Source organism: Aptenodytes patagonicus, chromosome 1 (genome assembly GCF_965638725.1).
Source record: "Aptenodytes patagonicus chromosome 1, bAptPat1.pri.cur, whole genome shotgun sequence".
In the NCBI taxonomy this organism is placed as follows: domain Eukaryota; kingdom Metazoa; phylum Chordata; class Aves; order Sphenisciformes; family Spheniscidae; genus Aptenodytes; species Aptenodytes patagonicus.
The window spans coordinates 65093152-65117476 of record NC_134949.1 but is presented as its reverse complement, the minus strand read 5'-3'; the positions used below and the strand labels follow the sequence as shown (position 1 = coordinate 65117476).

At 47.5% G+C, this 24325-nt stretch overlaps 1 protein-coding gene across 3 annotated transcripts in view; it reads left to right on the top strand.

Moving 5' to 3' along the window:
* Positions 1 to 24325, top strand: part of DENND2A (DENN domain containing 2A) — a 62293-nt gene continuing 37968 nt past the window's right edge. For 2 of the 3 annotated variants that reach the window (XM_076340169.1, XM_076340150.1), the window contains exon 1: positions 1 to 63. The gene's annotated coding sequence lies outside the window, so the exon portion shown is untranslated. Of the gene's footprint in view, positions 64 to 22321; positions 22348 to 24325 lie in introns of those variants that run through there. The other variant, XM_076340160.1, reaches the window with a different exon arrangement.

Genomic DNA, 24325 nt, shown 5'->3' with positions numbered 1-24325 from the left:
GCGCCGGGCGCCGCCGCCGCCATGCCGGGGCACGGCCCCCTACCCCCGCCGCCGCCGAGGAAGGTAGGGGGGCGCGGAGGGGGCCGGGGCAGCGGCGGGGGTTACCGGGGGAGAGCGGGCAGCGGGGCCGGGAGGCAGCCCCCGCCGCCTGCAGACCGCTCGTGTCCTGTGGCGGCGGTCGGGTCGCGGGGGATCGGTGCCGCTGCAAAAAACCGCTAATTCTTTTTTTCCCGTTAGCCCTCAAATTGGCTTTTCTTCCCCCGGTAATGCGTTTGGCTGCAGAGACGGAAACCGGGGGGCGTGAGCCGAACCCCCCCACCCTCCCGGCCGCTGAGGGCACCGCCGCTCGCCCCCGCCGCTTTCCCGCCGGCACGGGGAGCGCTGCTGCTCCCTTCGTCCCCGCCAGGTGCGGGTGGGAGACCAGCCGAGGAGACGCGGGGAGGGCGACGGCCCCGCTGCCGAACCGCCGGCCCAAGTGGTTCGGGAGCGACGGGACGGAGGAGCGGAGGCAGCCCGGCCGCCCAGCGTGAGGCTTCTGGGTGGACTCAGCCCTGCCTCGGTCTACTGCAACAAAAAAGACGAGGAAACGCTGAGCAAATTCTTTGGGGGAAGCCCGGGCCCTACCGGAGCAAGCAGCAGAATCCCCCTCAGTTTCAGCAAAGCCCTGATTCTGTGATCTTAGCCTTGTTCTCTCTTTCTGCTCTGGATAGTCTGCTTTTCGCTTGCTTTGCCCTTGGCAGGAGGAAATGTCTGCACTTGGGTGCAGCACGTAGCTTAACAGGGTGGCATTTCTGACTCCCACTTGGGATCCATGAGTTTATTCACCTGTCCCGAGGCGAGAAACACCAACTCATCTTCCTGTTGTGGTACCCAGGGATGATGGGTGCTAATGGATTAGGCACAGAATAAAGGGGGAAACGGCAGCTGGGAAGGGAGCAAGGAAGAATTTACAGCTGTCTGCTGCCTTGGTCCCAGGGTGTGAAATTCAAACTGGAGGGTAAACTGTGCAAGGTGCATTTGGGACGCTTTTAGAGGGTTTGGTTTTATGAGTCTCCAAGGAGCGTGGCTCTTGATGCTCGGTGCTGGAAAAGGGATGGTCTAGGTGGGATTGAGGCTTTCTGACTGCTTGGGGCTGCACTGGAGCCTCACAGGAGCAGGTAATAAGGGCTAAGCATGGGGTGCTTAGTCCTGCTCTTTACAAGAACACAGTTTGTTTCCTAGATAGGTCAGCAAGTTGTATGGGAGCTGTTTCTGACCCTGAGGTGTTCCCAGCCACCTTTGCTCTTGCCATTTAAGCAGGGTTGTTGCTTTTGGAGAGGAGCGTCTCCGGTGCGGAGCTCAGCTGGGAGGATAAAGAGAAGGGCAGAAGGATTTCCATGGGGCTTTCATTTGCTACTGGGAGAGGAGCTGCTGGTGTTGCTGGTGGATTAAAAAGCTGTTTTCTATGTTGGCTGCCACCTTACTGACCACTCAGTCTTGGTGGGTGGTAGCAAAGTTCAATAAAGTATACTGGCTCCGTTTCTGAACCACCAGAAAGGGAGTCGTTACTGCATCCTGCCGGAGGAAAGGAATGCGTTTCCTGGACCCTTGTGTTGTATTCTGAATTGTTGTCATCAGGCTGGTGTTTGTGGGGTTTGGTAGTTGTTGGTTTTTGGGTTTTTTTTGTTTGGTTGGTTATTTTTAAAATAATCCAAGCTGTTTCAGCATGTGAGATTGGATATCTACCACATTGGGACAGACTTGGAAACAACTGAAAACGCTAAGTATGGCAACAAGAGGAAGGCCACAGGATTTCCCAGGGTAATATAGCGCCTCTTTGAGAAACGGAAGAGAAAGCACTGAAAACAAAGGGCGCTGGAGCGACCAGGGATGTAAAAAGCAGGCTAAAGATTTATGGCTCAGCTGGGACCTCTCTGCCTGTGGGTGAGAAGGTTGTGTGCTAACGCCTGGGTTGTCCTTTGGTGCATTCCCTGTCCTGACAGGCAGCACAGAAGTGCTCCCTGTTCATCAGCTCGGATCCCCAAGCACAGTCCTCCTTGTAGACCGCAAGTGCATGTGGAGTGTCCCAAAGTGCTGCTTTCAGTAGTGTCCCCAGCTCGCTGCCTTGGGAAATCTTTTAGGACATTTTGTCTGTGGAGACAACCACGTGATGCTTTCTGTTCTCCAAAAACAAGAAGGGCATTTAGATCCTTTGTCAAGTGCTTACAGTATGCTTGTCTTTCTCCCATGCCTCGTGTGTTTACATGTTAGAAATGTTCATTTTGACAAGGAGATGATAAATAAAGACCACGTAAGCTGCAAGGCTGTGGTTTTCCGAGGTGATCTTAACTCAGTAGAAGCTTTTCCACTGAGTTATTCTGAATATCAGCTATAACAACTAATTCATATGGACAGGAGTTAAAACCTCTGTTGTGCTGGGTGCTCTGGGGACACAGAGGCAAATGCAATCCTTGCCCCAAGTTTAAGAAATTCTCCAATCAGATCTTCACGCAACAGAGCCAGACTTTTAAACATGGGGAGATGCTGGGCATTTCAGAAGTGCCCAATAAGTGTCGTGTTCTTTTGGATCCCCTTGAATGCATCATCCAAGGCAGCTGGTTCTCTCTTCCTTTTGTAGCACCTGACATTTATTTCCTGACTGGAACTGTGCTGAAGCTGCTCCTTTCTAAGTGGAGGCCAGACCAAGGGGAGAAAAAGCTCTGTAGTGCAGTGTTAAGCCCATGAGAGTGGAGAAGAACCTCTCTTAAGCTCTTGTTGAGGCTGGTTAATTTTGATGATCAGCTCTCTTAGGCATCCAGAGCTGGGGTATAAGCTCTTTAGGGAAGCATTTTTTAGCAGAAGGATTTAAGTACTAGTGGCTGATATGTCTGTTGGCAGGATCCCAAGAACTGGCTGGAAGAGGCCTCTACTACGAAGGAAATGCTGAAATAGGACTTTTAATGAACTTGCGTAGCAGTTCCTTAAGGACTGAGAAGACTCTCCACAGGGAAGAAGGGAGTGGGATGTCACTAGAAAGAAATTTCTTGTTGCATTCAAGTTCTGACAGTAAATGAGTGAGCCCGGTTTTGCCTAGATACAGCTCAAATAACATTGCATCTGATGGGTACCGATCTGTGAGCACCGTTTTACCCAGACAAGGCTGGAGAAGAGACAATATTTTCTTGATTGTAGCTCTGAAGTACAATGGAAAGGACAATAGCATGCTTATCTTGCTTATGGGATTTTTCTCTGATTTTCACCTCTAAGTGGCTTTACCAACTACTGGAAATGAAAGCAAAGGCCAAAATGTGTGAACATGCATGCTGTTTGGTGGTGGTTTCAGCCCAGGTTTTAGTGAAGACCGCTTTCATTCTCAGTGTCTGTGGTCAGCCTTGTGTACACCATATGATTGAACTCCAGGCACCTGGCTTCATGAAGGCTGTGCTTTTGAATTGTAGGCTTCCACAGGGGCCTTGGGTGATCTTGAAGTTGGGTGCCTAAGACAAAGAAGCTAGAGTCCCTGGAGCCACTGACCCTCTACAACCTGGGTTTCCAGTTGAGGGCTGTGTCCTTGGGTGGAAGCCTGGCACAGAACGGGCTGAGGACCAGTTCAAGGTCTCTGTTGTCAGTATGGCACTAAAAGGCATCATCGCTATCTTACATAAGTAAATACTTAAGGGCCTATAGGGCAGTCCTATTCAAGATCTGTCCCAACCTTTACGTGCTTCACCACCTAATTGGGTCAAGGTACTCTGTCTGTAGACATAGGACTGATGAGGTGAAAGTTGTAGGTCCCCAGTCTGGTTCCTGATTGGAGCAATGGATACTTGCCTACCGCTCATGCGAGTCTTCACCAGTTCATGTCTTTTAGCGAGCCAGGAGCTCAGTGGGAGCTCACAGCATAGAGCCTGCAGCGAAACACCTTTGGGGCTCTGCCATCATGATGGTCCTGTCCCTCCTGTGCCAAGACAGCTCTGAGCAGCTCTGAACCACATCATGTGGTTCCAGCCTGTCACCGTTGCAGTTGCCAACAGAGGTTGGGACTCTTGGGATAATCCTGGTGTGATGGCCAGGGTAATCCTATGCTGAAACCCCCTGGGTTTGTATTGCTCTGAGGTAAATACGTTGCCTAAACATTTGCTGGTCAAACGTGGGGTGCCACATATGTGCGACAAAGACCCCAAAAGGGGGCTCATGAGAAATCTTCCTTGCAAGAAGTTTGAGACACTCGGACTCCTTTCTTTAATGCAGATAACATGTATCGAGAACCTTATTTCTGTCTTTTCTGCAAATAGCACTGTCCCGCGGTAAAGCTGAGGAGAAGTCAAGTGTAATTGGATAGATAGAAGCTCAAAAGAGTAATGTCCTGCTGGAATGAACGCTGTGAGTGCTGGTATACTCTTCATCCTTTGTTTCAGTGCTTCTTCCCCTCCCCAGGTTATGGAAACCAGCTGCAGCTGGCATACTGTTAGTTCCAGGGATCTAGCAGGGCAGATTCAATAGTTACAGTGGTGATTAAAGGTCAATTTTTACTAATTAAACTTGTTAGGAGTTAGTACATCTCTGAGGCCTTCTTCTACATTTCGGGCGAGGTCATCATCCCACTGCTGGGACACTGCCAGCTAGGTTTGCTTGGGGTCTTTTGGTTTGTTTTTTTCAATTGCTTGCGTGAACGAGACTTTGGCTTGAACATTACCTGTTATCTTTATGTGCTGTTATACGTGGTCCTTTGCTGAATGGGAGACGTGTCTGTGTTGGCCATCTGACGAACCGCTCATGGGCGATTGGGGTAAAGCCTCGAGTTGCTCAGTGGGAGAAGGGGGGCCAGGAGAGGAGGCAGTTGCCCTGTGGCCAGGCTGCTATGTTTAGCCCGTGCAGGAGTCGCAGGTCTTCAGTCCCCCTGCGCTGCAGCCAAAACTCTCACGCAGCACTGTGCTCCTGGGCTGGGAACCGGCAGTGTTTATGCGATGAAGGGGAGCAGAAGATGGCTTTTCCTGAGCGCTGCCTTTGCCCATACATGTGCTGGCCCAGAGCCAGGATGGAAACTCTGTCCTCATGAGCAGAGAGAGGGAGATGGGAGGAGCGAGAGACCGAGAGGGGCCCAGAAGCAGAGGGAGTTAAAATAAAAACACCAACCCACGCAGAGAAAAGCCTCTAACAGATGGGCCTGGCCATCCCCAGGGTTCTTCACACAGTTGGCTTCACGTGCAGTGCTGACGAGGAGTGTGGGTATGGGACATGGATCATTTTGAGATGCGTGATGGAAGATCAGAGTAAAAGGCAAAAGGAAGGAAGCTAGACGGGTAAGTTAGCTGTTGTTCGGCTCTATCTGTGATGCCTGAAGTGGGGTTTGTGAGTTGCTACTGGTGCTGTGCCACTAATAAGGCAGATGCTGCTGTGTGAGCCGTTGGAGGGGCATTATACTTTGTTTTCAACTGTGGCATCCTTTAACTGCGGCAAGTCTCATCTCCTCTGTAAAATAGTATTGCTAATGCTGATGGAGATTTGTTTCAATGGTCTTGTCCCTTCTATCACACATACAGCAGAGAGTTATCGATCTGGATTGAGACTAGTGTAAAGATAGGTTCTGCAAGTAGATGCTGGCAGCTGTATTTTCCTATGCCCAGCTCCTCATTAGGCATCATGGTAAGTAATCAGATTTGCTGAACAGTTTGGCATGTGGGGTGCCGACCTTGCTTGGAAGGGTCTTGCCTTGGTTAGATATCTGTGCAGGAGACTGCCTGGCAGAAAATCTGGTCTCAGAGAAGCAGTCAGAAAACCTTGGCTCTGAGCTCGTTTGAAAATCTGGCCCAGACACTTAAAATGTCAAGAGCTGACGATGGTCAGGGGCAGCTCGAGTGGGGAAAGGTGCCACCTCACTTGGAAGTGGACGAAAGAGTTCACAGGTTGGACCCTGCCAAGCACTGGGACCCTGCCAGGCACTGAGACTCCTGATCCTGCAGATCCCTGAGAGCAGATGGCTCCTGACCAAGTTCAGGCGCGTAAGTTGTGTTTCCAGAAATTTACTGGGAACTCCGGCAATCCACCAGAGAGATTTGTTTCAGGGGGCAAGGACTTACTGCTCTTTGTAACCAGAATTATTTTAAATGGCTAGATGCTCTGTATTTTAATGAAATTTCCCTTTGGGAATCAAAGTGGTGAAGTGTTTCTGTGATACTGCTATTCTGTACAGTGTCCCCAGTTTGGCAAAACATTTAAGCAGGCATGTAGGTCTAAGCGCACGCTTAAATCCACCCAGCAGAGCATTTTGGCTCCCAGTGCAGTACATCATTCCCGCTCAGGGAAGTCTGGACTGGACTTCATGCAATGCAAGCTTCAATCTAATTGAAGATAGTGCGCTTTGAGCATAGGCTTAAAATTAAACACTTGCTTAGGTGTTTTCCTCATCACAAGTGGTCTCTCACACACCCCGTTGTATTCTGTAGAATCATTTTATATTAGCGATGTCCTTGAACATTGCTTTCCTCTTCATATCCTGCGAGACTTCTTGCCAAGTGCTTGCTGACAAGCCGTGTTACTGTGAGCAGTTCAGGTGAGATGCTGTCACAGCCCTGGTATTTTGCTAGCATTGTGAATAGGCATACATATGTGAATGATTAAATCAACCCATCAGGGTGTCATCTGGAGAGAAACAAATGCTGAGCTTGCTTTGCAGGCGGGGGGAGGATGAGATCCCCCTCTGTATTTTTTGCTGAAAGCTTTTCCCCTCTGCAGATGTGCAGCTGCTGAAGTTCTTTGCCAAAAGCCGGCTGTGACTTACAGAGCTGGGGAACGTGCACACATCTGTTTGCAGAGGAGAGCAGTGAAGGGGCTCGGGTCTCCTGTCTTAGGGGATTATGTTCTCGTGATAGATAGCGCTGACTGTCATGGAGGGAAATGGCAAATTTCACAGGGCACTGTGAGGGCACTTCATAAATAGGAGTTTGCTTGCCAGTGTCAACCAACCACCACCGTGCTAAATTAAAAAGGAAAGAGCTCCCAGAGACTTTTCAGAATATTGGAGCTTTTTCTTTAAAAACATTCAGCCCTCCCAGAAGATAGGTATGTTTTCCACATACAAAAATACAATGTGTTTCAGCTGCAAAGCATGCTGTGAATGTAGGCTTCACCTTTTCTTTTAGATAAGAGTCGAGTCTTGGCTTATCCAGAGCTCAGAGTGACATAGTAGCAAAGGGAAATAAATGCCTCTTACTAAAATCAAGAAGGGTGTCTTCTCCAGCACATGTAGCACTTCAGAAATCAATATCTGGCCAAAAACAGACCCTGAGGCATCCTCCACGGTCTACTGAAGTCCATGGGAGCTCTTCCATGAATTCAGGGAACTTGGGATCAGGCTGTAATTGAGAATCTGTTTTTCCCTGCCTTGACGTGCTAGGCTGTATGTGCGTCTATCTGTAGTCAAATTCTGCAAGAGAATTTCGTACTGAAAAGAGATGTGTAAGGTATTGAGCTTTTTCCAGATGATGTAAGAAGCCCTGATCTAGCTGGCTGCCATTTTTCAGCTTTGTCAAACTCTGAGAGAGGACTGAGAGGTTTCATACTGGGAAACCAATGTGTGGTAACTGTTTTTTGCATCAGATTTCTGTCTCTGTCCCCAGAGATTACTACGAGTGACTCCAAGCTGAAGTTTTGCCATGGTGTCACCTCTCACGTACAACAGTCCTGTACTTGTGTTGGTGAAGGATATGGGCAGCTATTGCCGCTTAGGCTGTGCTAAAGCTTGCCCCATCGGTATCCTCTTGTTTGCACAGTCGGAAACTTTCCTTGTAGGATGGTTTAACATACACAAATTCAATGGGAAACCAAGGTTTCCCCTGTTAAATTCCTAAATTCCTCCACTAGTCAGAGAAAGACACTTTTGGGTGTGTTTCAAGGAAAAACAGGATCACCTCTGAAAGGCACAAATTTCATAAAATGTCAGAATTTGATGAGGTTTTTTTTTAACTAACTTATTCTGACATGTAATATATTGCTTCATGTCCCACTTGCTTAATGTTCACTTGCATAGGGTAAAATTATTTTTCTGATCCAAAGGAATCTGGAAACATTATCAGAAACAGAGGACTTGCCCTGTCAGAGCAGTGAAGGACTTCAACTCTGACCAGCAATCACTGCACGAATAAAAAATCTAGCTTTTCTGTTCTTCAAACGATTCATGTACGCCAATCCCAGTCCCTCTGCTCATTCATGCTCAAGGCAGCCTTCCATTCGATTTTTATTATTGTTATTGTTAGTAGCATAGCATAGATTATTTAAGTTGGAAGGGACCTACAATGATCATCTAGTCCAACTGTGTGACCAATTCAGGGCCGACCAAAAGTTAAAGCATGTTAAGGGCATTGTCCAAATGCCCCTTAAACACTGACAGGCCTGGGGCATCGATCACCTCTCTAGGAAGCCTGTTCCAGTGTTTGACCACCCTCTCTGTGAAGAAATGCTTCCTGATGTCCAGTCTAAACCTCCCCTGGGACAGCTTTGAACCGTTCCCACTTGTCCTGTCTCTGGATACCAGGGCGAAGAAATCAGCACCTCCCTCTCCACTTCCCCTCCTCAGGAAGCTGTAGAGAGCAATGAGGTTGCCCCTCAGCCTCCTTTTCTCCAGAATAGACGAACCCAGAGTCCTCAGCCGCTCCTCATAGGACATGCCTTCCAGCCCTTTCACCAGCTTTGTTGTCCTCCTCTGGATGCATTCACTGATAGTATTTTATTTTTACTTCAGGCTCCTGGTAAAGATCTGCTTTTTGAAAAATCAAGCCTGACCTTGGATTACATTGATTTTTCTTTCTTTCTATTTTTAAGTAAAAAGAAATTTTTAAAAAAGCGTGGAAACAGGTAATCACCGACCCATTCTTTTTTCCTGAAGGACTTAAGAAGTTCAGCCGTCTCACTGTCTCTGTTGCACATGTAACTTTTTTCTTTTTTTTTTTAAACTTGTGAACAATATTTTGCAATAGAGGAGATTTTGGTATGACTTGCCATGAAGTCCTTGAACGCAGAATTAAGCAGAAGATTGTATAATGCAACTTTTCTTAAGCAGTTGCTTCACAGAGTCAGCATAACTTGCTGAGACACTGATGAAGCACAGTGAGATGTATGTGGATGGGATCACCAGAAAAACAAGGTGGTGTCAACTGTCATTGCTCCATTAACTTCAGCTAAGCAATGACCTGGAAGTGAAGTTCAGGGCTTTTTGGTGCTTTGGAGGAGATTTTGTGGTATTTCTTTTTCAGTTTTGTGGTTGAATAAAAAATTATATAAATATTTGGAGAAAGGTGGCAGGGTAGCCCCATCTATTCCCTTCCCTCCTTTTTTCCCTTCAAAAAAAAATATGGTGGGAAGGAGGGGAAGCCTAAACAAAGTGTTTCAGCTCCTTTTGAAGGGAAGGTTTAACACACACTCAACCCCAATCTAGCTAAATTTTGGTAGGTAATGTAATTTCAAAATAAAGAACCTAACTCTTGTATGCTTCCTTCAGATTACATCAAACATTTCCTTGAAAGTGTCTCTCTCTCTCTCTCTCTCTCTTTTTTTTTGGCACACTGAATTTAGATTGAACTTGGCAAAAATTATTTCAGTTGATCAGAAACTATAAGTAATTTACTCATCCAGCAACACTCAAACCTGCTTGTGATTTATGCGAATTGAATTGCTGAGACCATGCACCTGTATTTCAGGCACGTGAGTGGGATGCACCTTGCCCAGATAACTTAGTCTCTAGACCCTTGCTGGTCAGGTAAGAGAAACAGGAGCTTTTACAGTATGGTTCAGAGTTTGTGAGATGCCTACCTCAGGAAGAGAGAGTACTTCTAGAGCACAAATTACCTCTTGTGAGTATTAAAGAGGCTAAAAGAGTAGCTTACATGTGGACATCAAGAGTTAGCTGAGATGGATCGTCCCATTGTTCCAGTTTAGTTCCTGCATAGAAAATTATGTTAATCTGAGGTATCTGGGAGCATATTTGCCATATAAACTGCTTACTCTTACCTCAGTGTACAATATTTTGAAAAGTCATTCTTGCCAAACATATGACCAGAGGTAGGACTGATTTCTTATTCATCAGCATCTTTACCTGTCATCAAAAGTCAGATTCATGTGAAGAAAGTCTAAAGGAAAGTGGTATCTTAGTTTTATATGACAATGCATCTCTAATATTCCATTTGCTTGGGAAGGCATATAAGCAAAAATAACTTCTTTCTAACCGATTTCTAGTGCCGAAATTTCTCCTCTGTCTTATTTTTCTTTTTAATATGAATGCAGTGAACCCACTTGGAGAAGTGGATGACAGATTTTTATTAAGTAAATGCTATCCAATCTGAATGTCTGAGTTATTACATGTGGAAGAGATGGGAAGAAGAATGCCTACTTGAATGCCAAACATTTTTCTTACCAGCCAAGAAATAAATCAAGTATAGCATTACATAAGCTCTTCTTGCACCTCTTCTAATTGAAGAAAATGTTTGGGGAATTTCCCCTAAAAGATCGAGTTTAGGTTTAGTTTGCCAGTAATGTCTGTAGACATTCTCTTTTCAATAAAGAAAAACTGGTCATTATCAAAAGATCCATTATATTCAGCCATGGATAATTGAAGCAACATAGTGCAGCTTCTACCTTTGCATAAAGAAGGTGGTTCTGGTGAGGAGTATCTGTCTAACTGGCCTATTCATAGGTTATCTAATCTAGAGACCATGTGGATTTGTTAAAATCACCATCTTCTGCAGGGAGAAAAACATTTATGGACAGCCTCTTTCCTGAGCCAGACCTTTAGAGCTGAGTGTGTAATGCTGATATTTTTGGGGCGGGGAGATGGGAACTTCACAGAGGAATCTGCATATCATCAAGGTGTGGTACTGGGTAGGTCACCTGTCTCCTAGTGCTGGTCATCTACTGTGGGAGACCTCATCTCTCACCCTGCGGGAAACCTTTGTATTCTTTTAACATCTCGTGAGAACCTGTAAGATTTGTCCCCTCCCAAGAGGTTTTATGGACTTGAGCTGAGGGGGCTCTGCTTGGGTTTCTGTAGGTAGACCTGTGTTGGTGAGGAGCAAAAATGAGGTGAATGTGGAGGGTTTGGTGGGTGAAATGCAAGCCACATCATAATCACTGGAGTCAAATCAGTACCTTCAGTAGAGCTAGGATTTCACCTCGCATTGGACTGGAAATAAGATGTTTATGAGCACTTAAGATGAAAGGGGATGATGTTTATTGAATAGTTCAGGGGGCTGGGGCTTCCGCAAAGGGTTTGACTCCAGAAGACTCCTACTTTGATAGTTTGTTCTGGGTCCTGTAAAATGCGCCCTTGTGAAATGCATTCAGTGCTGGCTGCTTTGTAGTAATGAGCTTTTCCTGTGCACAATAAACAGTATCGGGGCCCAGTCCAGGACAACATTCAAACATCTTGGGTGGAGTATGCCCTTGTGGTTACCCTGGAATACAAAACTTGGATGCACGTTCTCCGGGTTGGAAGCTTCTGTAAGAATAGCTCTGCTTTGGTTGTGAGATAAGGGCTCGATGGAGGAAATTGTACATGGGTGCTCTGCTTCTGCTCCGTTATCAAACAGTTTGATGTATATGAAAGAAAGTAAACAATGGAAATTAAAGTCCTCTAGAGTATGTATTGCCTTTAGCACATCCTTTGGATGAAAGTAGAGAACAACATATGCCTGTTGGATAAATCTCCAGTTTCTAGGTTTTCTGCCATGAGAAACCCAAAGAAATGCTTCAGCAAAAAAAACCCCAAAGATCTCCTAAGTAAATGCTTCCAGCATTTCTCAGTTGTTTGTTTGTTTAATTTAATCATTAAATAACTTCAATCTTTTTTTTAAAAAAATTGCACCCTCATCAGTATTTGCCAAGGCAATCTTACTGGTGGATTCAGGGCCTCCCTAATAGCTTTCACTGAACTGCTGAAGTTTGTTAGGCACTACAGAATTACGGGGGACAAAAGACCGTGAAAATGTGTTAGGAATAGCATAGTTGTATATCTTGTTTTAGCAGCCATTTTTTACTGCTTGCTTGCTGGTGAGATGGAGAGTTTTAAGAGGTGAAAGGCAAAAAATATCTCTTGGGGAGGAAAAGGCACCTAGTAATAGTGTTTTGAAAGGGAATTTTTTTTGCAGTTTTTTGTTTGGTTTGTTTTCCACAGAGAAAATGAGAGTGAATTCTCTCTTTTACAGTAATTAATGACAGGTTATCATAGGATAATCCAGGTTGGAAGGGGTTGCAGGAGGTCCCTACTCCAGCTTCTTGCTCAAAGAGTTTCAGGTCTGAGCTCAGACCAGGTTGCTCAGGGCTTTGTCAGGTTGGGTCTTGAAAACCTCCAGCAATGGAGACTGCAGGGCTGTTCCAGAGCTGTATTATCCTCGTGGTGAAAAAAAATTTTCCTTATATCAAGTCTCTACTTTGTTTCCGCTTGTTTCCATTGTCTCTCATCCACCCAAGTGAGAAGCAGCCAAGGAATTGGCTTGAGGTCACACACTGTGCTGCACTGATGATTTTGGTTTAACGAGAAGTAAAATGTTCAGAAAGTCACAACAGAATGTGGAAACCTGAGTCTCGTTTCTGAAAGGGATTGAGATGCGTGGGTGGCAGTCCAGATCTGACTAGGACATGCTTAGGTGCAGAGCATCACTGGGTCAGTCTGTCTGTCTTCTGAGCTGCCAGGACATGAAGAAGCTCTTTAGCCCATTTCTGGATTAATCGGTTCTTCTGGAAGTACCTTTTTCAGGACTGTGACCCGTTATCTCAGACATCTCCCACGTTAGCAAGTTCTGCTGCCTCTGTGGAGCTGGATCTGGCACCTGGCAAGTGCCAGAGTTTGCAAGGTATGTAGGTGTGTGAAAATGCAGATAGATGTTTTCTCAATTTTCCCAGCAATACCCAGACAATGTCTCCTGTTGCAACCAGTGAAAAAGGAATAAGTGTTTACAATTCTTTGAAAATGTTAGCTGCTTTTACAATGTTTGTTTAAAAAAAAAATCTGATCCTCAATTGGTTTTGAAAATGGGTCTTAAACTTCAAAGTCATGAAAATTTTACCTTTCTCGATTTTTTGGGGGCTTTTCTGCCGCCACAGTGGCAGAAGAATGTGCTACCAAGCCATCACAGTGTTGTGCCAGCATTTTTGCCTGATAGTACCAGAAGATGAGACCTTTTTTCCCTCCTGTAACATAGTTTTCTTTTATAATGGCACCAAAGCCCGCGGGGGAGAATGTGTGGATGGTTATAAGCAGTAGACTTGCTCCTTACACTCCACCCTTGTCCGGTGAGTTGGGGAGCCACAGAGCAAAGGGTCCTTCCCCAAGCTGTTTTGCACTTGGGTTGCTAAATGCCTGGTTACTGAGAGGGATGCGGGCAGCTGAGCAACATGGCGATGCGAGGTGAATTTCTGTTTGTGTTGCTTTCTTGTCCGGGGGTGCCAGTGTCAGTGCAGGGGGAAACCTTTGTGTTTCCCCAGGCCATTGCCCTCCCGACATGCTCCTCTGCCGAACCCCTTCAGCGGTTCCTGTGCTCAGGATCACCTCCCAGTGCCTGGGAGAGAGAGAGTATCAAACCGCACGTGAGAGTGAAAGGGCGGAGGAGGAAGAGCAGTTTTCCCTAGGATTTGGGGTTTTTGGTTAGGAGGTTTTTTTCCCACTTTTATTGGCCGTGAGTGCAATGACCGCTTAACCACATGGACCTGGCTCGCTCCCTCCCCCACGCTTCCTCTCCCTGGCAGAGCACAGGCTCTCAGATTTCCTCCCAGCGCGGGCGGATGGCGGCTCTCAGCTACATTCCTCTTAGTACAAAAGAAAAGGAAAAAGTGCTCTCCACGAGGGCAGATGGCCGACTGTTTCCTGGCAGCTCTGCTCCAGTGTCCTTTTTCCTATTGTCCTGACAAACACACGCGCACATGCACGCACACACCCACAGAGAGCAGCTTTCCTCCTGGAAAAATAAATAAATGCAAGCCCGCTTTGCAGAAGTTTTTCTTCTTTGGAGCTGTGCAGGTTTCCTCCTCGTGATGGGTAAATCCTTGGCGGCTCACGTGCTGCCTGGCCCTGCTCTCTGCTGAGGAAGGTTGAACAAGAGGGTAGTGTGCTGCGCTGTGGTTGAAAGATTTCGATAAGAAATAAGATCTGCGATAAGCAGATTCTGCATTTGTGATGGCCGAGATATGTGGGAGAGTGAGGGTGGGAGGAAAGAGGAGGTTGAGCAAGACAGGGGGAAGCAGGGTCTCCGGAACCAAAAAGCAATCTACAGGTGACTTTTTGTTTGAGCTCAGAAGATGGTGCTTAATAGAGACAGGCTGTAGCGGCAGGTCATGGACTCGCAGCTGGTACAGGAAGGTCTCCTGGAGCATACAGCGACCAGGGCTCTGCAGATGGTGCCCCAGGGTTGTGGTGGTGGACACTAAAGGAAGCTGTGTGCTAAATCCTCATCGGGAGGGGCAAGAGTCAGCATCCTGCTGGGTGAAGGCCACCGAAGGAGAGATTTGCTGAGGCTCCGTTTCTCTTCCCTGATGATAACTTATTTTGGAAGAAGTTGAGGTTCTTCATTTTAATGCTCTCATTTCCTTTCTGAATGTGAGACAATTTGTCTTCCTGCCAGGAAACTCTTTGCAGAGTTGCTCCTCGAAGGGACCTCTTTGGGTCCCGTTTATGCTAGAATAGCAGAGGTTATCTCACCACATCGAAAATTAATTCCAGTGTGGTTCATGAGCTGAACACTATATTTTAGTGGCAGGTTGTTTCCTATGCTGTCAAATGTTTGGGTTTCTTATAAGCATAATAATAACCTTGAGTTCTTTCCAGTTCGTTTTACACTAGAAGTGTTCTACTACGTACATTTGTAACACAGCATTCCTATCAAAGGAGGGAAAGTACCTGCACCAATTGGCTGCACTGATAGAAATGCGTATTTGCCAATGCAGCTTCGTCTTTGTTGGGGACTGAAGCCAGTTCCACTGCATCTGTTAGGAATCCTGCCCCTCCGTGTGGCTGCTAGACTGTTCTGCTGGCAAATGTCTGCTCGTGTAAATCTGGTCCATATTTCTTTTGTTTTATTCCATATTGACTGCAGTCGTCTTATATGTGGGTGATTTCAAAGCCAAAGAAAACAGGTATGAAATGCTGGCTCCACTGATGTCATCAGCAAGCTCGTGTTCACTTCAGTAACACGGGATTCACCACTAATGTCTTCTTCAGCCTTGACTTAAAGTAACTGAATTTTCATTTATTAGGCTACAAAGCATAAGTAAATATTATCCCACTTTGAAAGGGGCTGAGCAACCCCACTAAGTGCACACATGCGCTAATGCAGGATCTAAAACACAAGAAGATGATCTAGTATTGCCAAGAACCGTCACAGAAGAGCTGTCCTCTACTCCTGCCTTCATTTCCCAGGGTCTTGGTTTCTCCATCTGGAATTATATATTTTTTTTTAATCTTTTGTTCATGACTTCCTTGTAGAAAGCTTAGTTTGAAATATGTCATTCCACTAAATGTTGTAATTAGACTTCATTTTAGCAGCCAGATTGGGACATACTGAATCTTTCTTTTCCTTCCCATGTGAATTTTTTCTTAATATTTGTTAACCTACCTGCAGGAATGAAGACTCATCATGTCTCTAAGCAGTAATATAAACCATACTTGCCACCACAAAGAATAACAGTATTTACCTTCTGTACATGCAAGACAATGTGTTCATGAGCAGTGAATTAGAAAAAGAGCATTGCTGTTTTGTTCGACATGGTCATGTAACATCCCACCGCTAACCCTGGAAATGCTGTGTTTTCCAGCTGAGGGTGTGGTTGCCTGAAGGAAACTGGAGGGATGTCGAATACCCTTTGAGTTGTTGAGCTTTTCTTCTGTTGTTATGTGTTTAGAGGGAGGAACAAAGGGAAAATAAGACGATGGGAAATGTGGGACAAGCTTAATAATAGTGGGTGCAGCGAGCCCCACCTTTAACAGAAGACAATCCACATTGTGAGACCCTGTTTTCGATTTCTGCCTTCAGGTCAAATTTTTTTGTTTCAGTCTGCAGTCTTCCATGCTGAGCATTTGCCTCTGGCTGAATTACTTTTGAAAGCCTTCAGCCAAAATGTTTCAGCTATTTCAAAGAGTGAAGCTAGGGGAGAAAAATGTGCTGTTTCCCTTGTGTTAGAAAGTGCATCAGGCTTTTCTTTTTTGCTAAGGCTAACCTTATGCTTTGAAACAGAAGTGTTATATGCTGTTTGGATCGGGAATTTGTCCTTTGCCACTCCTGTGTCATCTCTACCTTAACTCTTCCAAGGTTCTGTGGGAAGAAAACTTCAGTTGGCACATGGTCAGCAGAGGTTTTTATTTGTAGTAGCTAAAATCTTCACTAGTTCCCTTGTTACCAAATGCGCTATCTTTCCAGCTCCCTGTGCCAGGCAGGCCGGTGACCCTGGTGCTATCCCCGTGGAGCTTCACCTACAACCTTCAGCAAATGGGTGGTGGAGGGAAGTAATGGACAGGAGGTGAGGGTAGTTTCTCAAGGGTCCAGCTGCTTTACTACAGAACAGGGATGGCCTAAGGATGCAGTTGAGACCCAGGGTGACCCACCAGTATTGCCCACAGCAAGTCCTGCTGCCTCCCCTCTTCTTGTTGCTGGGGGTTAGCTTCTTTCCAAGCAGAGCCTCGTTGCCAACCCAAGTCCTGACACTGGTCCTATAATAAAGCCCCGACCTGGGAGTCATGTGGGAATGGATAAATGCCATCTGCAGCTCAGAGCCAAAGGCTGGCCTCCTAACCAGAGGTACAGAATACATTTCTGGGGTTTAATAGGACCTCCCTGTAAATCTCTGCCCAGGAACAGTGGACTAGACTACCAGGAGTTTTTCTCTCCTGTGCCATCAATTATCCCACTGGCACTGTACCAGAAAAGAGGCGGAAACAGCTTAATTTGCTAGTATCCAAAAGAGGCAAAGCCTGGACTAGGAAGGAAGGAAAAGATCCTCTGTCCTAGTCAAGGTCAATGATTTGGACATAAAGATGCAGTCATTCTGCTTCTGAAGAAATAATTGCTACACTGTGCATGCGGAGGTGTGCAGTAGGGGAGAGGTGTAGGATCCACTCAGGATATTGACAGTGGAAATGCATGTATGGAGTCCAGTGTCTTCAACATGCAGGTGCAGACCATCTGCGTAGGGCAGGCGTTGTCTCAGATAAGCACTGTGGACATGCAGAAGCTGTATCCAGGAGTTTGGGATGTTTGGTAGCCAGGATCCAGGTAGCTGTAGTGGATCTAAAACCTGGGGAAATGTGCAAGGTCCTCAAGTTCTGCCCTGTAAGGGTGGGCAGAAAGGAGGTGCTCAAGCCAGTCTGGTGTCAGGTGGCTTTGTTTCAGCAAGACTAGGCCTGGGGGCAGGTAAAAAAAAAAACAACCTGGAAGCTGCAGGGAAGCAGCTTTTAAGGTAGCAGACTGAGTGGTAGAGGCTTCCTGAGGCTGGAAGTGTGGAGGGGAGGCTGTTTCTGCTGGAGCAGGGAGGTAGGACAGGGGTAGGTGAGGAAAACTGGGGCAGGGCTGAGGGCCGGGTAGATCTGAGAGAGCCCTTAGTTTGGGCGGGGAGGGGGAAGTAAGGGGAGGAAGAGTCTGCAGCTAAGAGCCATCTCAGAAAGTCCTTAGGATGGAAGGAAGGTATTTGGACGAGCTATGGGTAGAGGAGGACTGGCTAAGCAATGATTTGAGGGGACAAGTCTGGAAAAAGAGGGATACAGGGAAGTGGTGATAGGGAGGATGGGGAGGGGCAGAGAGGGCTGGGCTGGGACAGCTGATAGTGAGTGTGAGATTAGCAGTGGGTGAGGGAACTGGGACTTGAATAGGGACCTCAGAGAGTTAAACCTGGGCTGTCTGGGTGAAGGGGAGATCTGGGAAGCAGGGACTGGTATTGAGTAGGTGTCCTGGTTTCGGCTGGGATAGAGTTAATTTTCTTCCTGGTAGCTGGTACAGTGCTGTGTTTTGGATTTAGGATGAGAATAATGTCGATAACACACCGATGTTTTAGCTGTTGCTAAGCAGTGCTTACGCTAGTCAAGGACTTGTCAGCTTCTCATGCCCTGCCAGCAAGAAGCTGGGAGGGGGCACAGCCACGACAGCTGACCCAAACTGGCCAAAGAGATATTCCATACCATATGATGTCATGCTCAGTATATAAACTGGGGGGAGTTGGCCAGGGGGCAGTGACCGCTGCTCGGGAACTGGCTGGGCATCGGTCGATGGGTGGTGAGCTATTGCATTGTGCATCACTTACTTTGTATGTTCTTTTGTCATTATTATTATTATTATTTTCCCTTCCTTTTCTGTCCTATTAAACTGTCTTTATCTCAACCCATGAATTTTACTTTTTTTTCCTGATTCTCTCCCCCATCCCACTGGGTGTGTGTGTGAGCGAATGGCTGTGTGGTGTTTAGCTGCTTGCTGGGTTAAACCACAACAGTAGCTGAGGAAGACTGTGTAACCAGGTTCTACTGTCAGGAGGAGAGAGCACAAACTTAAAAATAATGGCATGCCCCCCATAACCTGCTTCCTTCCAAAGCCTGGAATGGAGCCCATGATTCCTGAGGGTCCCTGTGCCCCTGGCAAGTGTGTGCAAAACCCCTGGCAGAGTGTCTGTCCCATCCTCTTCCAGGAGCTGCTGCTGTTACCAGCTGTTCCACTAACTCAGGTGCCAGAGGTGCCTGTGGTGCAGCCAAAGCATCCAGCCGTCCTGGTAACTCTGTGCTGTCCCACACCGTGGGACTCCAGTGTTTTTTTTTTTTTTTCCAGTTTGCCTTTAAACCAAACCAACCAACCCAAAGCTGAAACTTCGTTTGTGTTCTCCAAATGCAGTTTCTGTATGTGTGAAGTGGAGCACTCAGGAACTGAGAAGCGCCACGTTTACGGTTGTCCATGCCATTTCAGTTGCATCTTCCATGCTTGTGCACTGCAGCGGTCAGGCTTGGCTGGGCGGTCACAGGCATCTGTTCAGTTCATCTGTGGTCTCCTTCAGTGCAAAAGAAGGGGCCCACTCTGGGGGCAAGTCGGGGTAATGTAGCAAGTGAAATGGGTGCCTGCAGGGGTTCCTTGCTTAATTTGGCAGGTAATGAAGGAGAAATGGCTAGGAACCTCCTCAGCTGCCCTTCCCAGAACTTGCTGCCATGTCGGACAAACTCTGAAAGTGGAGTTTTTGCCAGCTGTAGCCAGCTGTGCATTCCCTGGCCTTGGGTCCAGCCGTGGGGCTGACCCCATGGCTGCTTGTGAAAGCGGTGGGGTTTGCAGTTGGAACAGTCTGAAAAATCAAGTCTTGCTTGTCCCTGTACTGAGAGCAAATTGAGTTTTGCCTGTAGTCTGTGCAACCCAGTTTGCCATTTATATGGTTGTATGGTGAGCAACAAATGTCCTTGAAGGGAAGCAGTGAGGAGAAAGCAAAATACGCAGTGAATTTGTCCCAGCAATATGATTTCATCCCTTCCCTTCCATGTGCTTCAGTGCTCATCAGGTTTTCCATGACAGGTGACTGATGTCACTATCCGAGCAGAAAACTTTCTGGTTTTCCCTCCTTTTATTTCTTCGTTGGTTTAGCGAGTTCAACTAGCTAGCTTGCTAGCCCTTGCTAGCTCAGAAAGGGCTTTACAAGCATTGGAGCTGATACAAAGGAAGTAGGAGCAAGAAGGGAGGAAAAAGTAGGCACGCCCTTAGTCAATGGCAACTATGAGATCTGATCAGGCATATCCTTTACCAAGGACAGGGATGAGACCATGTTGCTGGCAGCAAAGGGAGGAGCAGGGGCCCAGGGAGAGGGAGAAACAGGGCAGTCCCTTTAAGCATAGTAATCCTTTAAATCAGGTTAGTGACATATAAGTGGGCAGAGTTTGTTCTGTGGGCTTTAGAGAGGGAGAAGGTCAGTAGAATGAATTATATCATAAAATTAAAGATATAATACATAACACAGCTTTTCTGCACACAGGCTGAACGCCAACACTACGAGTTTCTGCATTCCTTGCATTGCAGTGTTGTTCCTCTGACATGGGGTTCGCGCACAAAGAGAGAGGTTGCAGTACGTCGATTCCACTTGGGGTTTTTGAAAATACAGTTTGTTTTGACACATGGGATTCTCCTGACCCCCTTGTAAGCCCTGTGGTGTAAGATATGATAGATCAAAGGGAAAAGTTAGGACAGAGTGGGGCGAGGGGGGTAGGAGGCTGTGTGGGATCTGGCTCTGAAAGATACTGTAGGAGCATATCGCTTCCCAGTCATTGGTCCTTCATGGATATGTTTACCTAAGTTTATCCTGCTTTTTTTTCTTTAATAAATTACTTGGGCCTGACTATCTACAATTAGGATCCCATTACGAGTGTGATGAACTGAACGATCCTGCTGTCAGTGTCTTCAGTCTCCATGGCCCGCAGGAGACTCGCATGGCCAGGACAGTCAGTGCCTGCAAAGAGGTGACAACTCACCTTGCCCCAAACTAACTGTGCCCAGCACAGGATGGCAGAGTAGCTGAGGTGGGAAGGCACCTCTGGAGATGGCCAAGTCCAGCCCCCTGCTCAGAGTGGGGTCACGTAGAGCAGCTTGCTCAGGACATTGTCCAGTTGGGTTTTGAGTATCTCCAAGGATAGAGCCTCCACAACCTCTCTGGTGCTCGGTCACCCTCTCGGTAAAACAGTTTTTTCTCATGTGTAAGCGGAATCATCCTTTCACTGGATGCCACTGAGAAGCCCTGCTGTTGCGGAGGTGGCCCGTCCTCCCAGACCTTGGGGTATGCTCATCTGCAAGGCTGACTGGGAGAGGAAAGAAGTGGACCTCACGGAAGTCCTGAGGAGAAACTGTTGCTGCTGTCAGCTGGGGAAGGCTCATGGCACATGTTGTGGAGCTTTGGGTCAAACACACTGAGCTCAAGTTTCAGAAAACCCTTGCCTTGCTGCTGGGTTGGTGTTGGACACCTCAAATCAGTGACTCTCCCACTGCAAGCATGTTGTTTTGCCAAGGGAGCCTGCTCTTGGGTCCCGTTGCCCTTCTCAGCTCTAGGCACATCCCCGCTCGGCTGGTGTCCTTTCTGCTCTGTGGGGGCTCAACCCCTGAGGTCACGCTGCTGCTGGGGACCTCATGAAGTCAGCATGCTCGTACCCAGGCCCAGGGACGCTGCCTGGTGCTGGGACTGTGCACAGGGGCCCACACAGTGGCCTCTGTGTGTGTGTTCGTGCACAAGCACACGTCCTCATGCCTGCTTCTTCCCCCAAAGGGAAACAGGCTCCAAACAGAGCAAGGGCTGGGGGAGGGAGCCTTGAAGACTTTAACTGTTGGCTTCCCCTTACTCATGATTTTCCTGTTAGTGTTTTGTCTTCTTGGCATCCTTCCTGTTCTTTATATATGTATGTTATATATTGTTGTCTCATTGCTGTCTGTATGTTGCATCCTTTGTTCTGTAAAGCACAGGAGCAGAGAGGTGTTACTTGCAGGCTTTGGCTGCTCGGGGTTACTTGTGAGAGTAACTGGAGAGACCATTTCTGTGAGCACCAAGGAGAAGAAAGTGTGCGTGGGCTTTAAACGCAGCGTGTCGTTTTTCTTCTTGGAGGAGAGTTTGACCAGCTGCGGGTCACTCCTGGTGCTGTGAAGCCTTATTGTTAAGGCAGTGTGGCTAGTATCCAGTTATGGACTTGGATCCGATTTTTGTGCGAGGTGCAGAGTAAACAGAGCAAAGAAATTCTTGAGACATGGCGTCCAGCAAGCGACAATGGCAATTAATACCCATCCCCAAACCACAAGACCCTCTGAGGTATGCTTGGTTTATTCCCCACAAACGAAATAGCAAAGGGAGGCCTGGGAGGCTTGCTGCCATCACCGCCTGACCTTATCGGAGGCAAGACTCCACGTGTGTGACCCACGTGCTGGCTGCGTACATTTCTGGTGATGTAGACTGCAGGGCATTTGGTGCTCCTCGGGCTTTTGTCATCGTCTGGTGGCTGCACTAAGTGCAGCGGGCAAAGCTGGTTTCTTCCTCTCTCTGAAGGAGTTCAGCTCATATTCCTCTGGAAGACTGCTCTGTCCTTTGGGGGTGGGAGCGTGCCTACTGTCAGCGCCTCTTTTATTCACTGGTTGCTTTGGAAACATTGCGTAGTATCTAGTGCCCTGAACCAGATGTGCGTACTCCAAAAGCGTTTTGATCGGAAGTGGGGAAGAGGGCATGGGGGAAGGGGGGGTGGGAGGAAAACTTAAATTAGAAGAAAGCCAAACAGCTATTGCTGGAGACAGATGATTACAGCTCATTTCAAGGCTGTTTCCTGCATGCCAATGATAGATCAGTAAACAAACGCCTCTTTGCGAACACAAAGCAGGCAGGAACTCTGTTTGGAAGAGAGAGGTCGGGGTAGGTCTTGCTTCGCTTGGTAGCAGGAAGCCCCTATCACATGGCCCTGGGAATTGTGAGGCCGGGTGCGTGTGGGAGATACGCCGAGAGGCTTCTGCTGGGAGACTTCACATCCTTCCCAGGGTCCGACCAACAGGTTTGAGAGCTCCCTCCCCTCCCTCTTTCCTCCCGCCTCCTCCCCTGTCCTTCCTTTCCCAGTTTAATTTTGAAACAATATCAGATGACTGCTTTGTTCCCCCAAACAATGGCAGGGATTACTGAATAAATTGCAGTGGTGAGGCTCTCCAAATGGGGCTTGGCATCTTCTCTCCCCTTTTATGGCCTTGCTGCTCCAGGATGTAAGTGCCAGGAGCGGTGGCCCGCAGCTCGGGTTGCCGTGGGGCAGCACCTCCCATTGCTGGTAGAAAGTTCTTTTGTGGTTTTTAGAGAAAGCAGCAATTGGTCAAGAAGTACCAGCTTGATGTATGTATGTCCTTCTCGGGTTGCCTGCTAACTGAACTCAGCTCTGCTTTTTTCTTCCAGGCAGTTTGTAGGGCCCTGGTCACGTTGCACATAAAGCAGGAAAGCAGAGCATTTCGGATAACACTTCTGAGCCTCTGGCAGGTCTCCCTTCCCCATCCCTACACGCACACTCTCTCGTGCTCTCTCTCTCCACTTCCCTCCCTCTTCCCCTCCTGTCCACACAGTCTCATCACCTCCCTTGTACAAGATCCGATGAATGTTGGACCCCTTCCATGAGCTGCTTTGTCTAAAACTCTCAGCGAGCTATAGCAGGTCACAGAGGTGCTCCAAAGAGAGCCCGAGCCAGCACACGATCAGGGTAGTGTGTGGTCGATCGTAGCAGAGATGTGGGGAGACGGGAGGAACAGGAGCTCCCCTTGCCCTTTGCAGTGAACTGTCATGTTAACTCTGGGTGCCTTGTGGAGCCAAACCTTGGTAGAGAAGATCTACCTTTTTGTTTTCCTGCTGGAGGCAATTTTCCATCACTGCCATCCCAGCTTCCTCTTGTCAGGTGTTGGCAATGCCTGTGGGTCAGGCCTGCAAGTAGTTTCTGGTGACCTTATTAACGGAAGAGGTGATCCCATCACTTTTGAAGTTCATTTGGGCTTGGGATTGGCCCCAAGCAAATTATCTGACTGTTGGACTAATTGGGAGGTACTTTGCTATTTTATTCCAGAGGTGACTCTTTTTTTCGCTCATGTCTTCCAGTGTGTTTGGATAAATATTTACTCTTTTGGGCAGGACCAGCTAACGTGTTACAGTAATCCCCTAGCTGATGCTGAGGACACCCTGTATACCCTGCTGCTCAAGGGTGAAGGCACAGCAATCTGTGTATCTCCTAGGGATGACTTTACTCCCCTAAGCGGCGTGTGTTGTCAGTGGGTATGTTGGTAGGTACCTGGTTGTTGTCACATTGCAGCATCTGATGTGTTGCTGCTTTGGAAGCTCCTGGCCCGCTCTTTAATCTGCCTAGTGTGAGTACATTGCTTTGGTTATTCCTGCCACGCGTGGTGGCTGCGGGGCACAGATGTCCCTCTGGCCTTGGCTCCAAGTCATGCTGATCTGCTGATCGCAGCAGTGCTCCTTCCGTGGGAGACTCTTTTGCAGCACTCAGCAACTGCTTTGTGCCTTGCTTCCACTCACCGAGGGCGATGGGGTCTGTCCCATCCACTACAGATGAAGAAACGAGTGCACCTCTTATTCTGTATTATCTTCTTTTTGGCCTCTCCCACAGGAGGTATGTCAGGTGTGTGACTATGAGCACCAGCACACTTTTCCTCATACCCAGATGTTCGTTTTCAAGGCAGTGTTTGTTAGGGGGCTATTGGAAAAGGCTGAGAGATGGAGTTTCCTGATGGGGGAAATTGTGTGATCTTATCAAGACAGAGGCGCTCATCCCAAGTGAACATTCGATGTGGCAGCGGAGCCACAGGGGTTGTGTGTATGCCAGCTCCCGTTGTTGTTACGTTTCTTACTG